This window comes from Sitophilus oryzae, unplaced genomic scaffold (assembly GCF_002938485.1).
Source record: "Sitophilus oryzae breed Bouriz unplaced genomic scaffold, Soryzae_2.0 scaffold_1660_pilon_pilon, whole genome shotgun sequence".
NCBI classification, from domain to species: Eukaryota; Metazoa; Arthropoda; class Insecta; order Coleoptera; family Curculionidae; genus Sitophilus; species Sitophilus oryzae.
In genome coordinates, this window is record NW_022146348.1 from 1,144,796 (window position 1) to 1,145,862 (window position 1,067).

Below are 1,067 nucleotides of genomic sequence, written 5' to 3' on the forward strand. Positions count from 1 at the left end.
CAGAAATCTACGCTATCGAGAGATGCGTACAACTTATCTTAGATAGGAACTATCGGACACAAGAAATAGCCATCTTATCTGATAGTCAAGCAGCGTTAAAGGCGATCAACTCAGTATCAATCGATTCGAAATTGGTCAAAGAATGCTTAGAGAAGCTGAATAAATTAGGCAAAGAAAACAAAGTCCTCCTACACTGGGTGCCTGCTCACCAAGGGATAGAAGGCAATGAAAAAGGAAATAATCTAGCTAGGAAAGGAGCGAACACTCCACTAACTGGACCAGAACCGTTCTGCTTTCCAAGTGGTAACCAACTCAAGGCGGAACTCAAGAACTTGGAAGATTCCATCCGCAACCTGGAATGGAAATCTTGCAACGGTCTAAGACACTCGAAGAAGTTTCTGGGGGCTTATGATCAAGAAAAATCACAGATCTTCCTGGGTTTAAGTAAGAACAACCTTTGGATTGTGACGGGGTTTTTAACAGGACACTGTCTCCTCAATGAACACCTCAGTAGATTGAAACTAAGAAGAAACGGCGAATGCAGATTCTGTGGGGAAGATGGGAAAACACCACTACACCTCATCACTAAGTGCGCCGAGACGACAACCATTCGTGCCATGAATTTTGGTACGACTGATATTGGAGATGGAGAACTACCCTCTATAAAACCGTCCCAGATACTGGCTTTTGTCAAAGCCCTGGGACTGTATGATGAGTTATGATTCAAGAAAGGGGGACACAATGGATCTGTAAGGTCGAAGTGATTAACCCCCCTCCCACTCATTCTAAATTCTAAAAAATTCTAACTACGATTCTGCTTAAACTGCTTGACGTAAAAAGCTTATGTTTGGCAAACGGATTTTTCGAAAGTCAAATTCCAACGAGATGAAACTACCCCTCAAATATTACCAAATTATATAATAATATCGCCATATTGTTTTTTCTCATGCTGACATAAATGTGAGAAAATTTTATCCAGTTTGTATGTTAATGGAAATTCTTGCTTTGCTTTATCATCACCATTACAAATGATTAATTCGACGCGAACGTAGTCGCTGGTACACGCT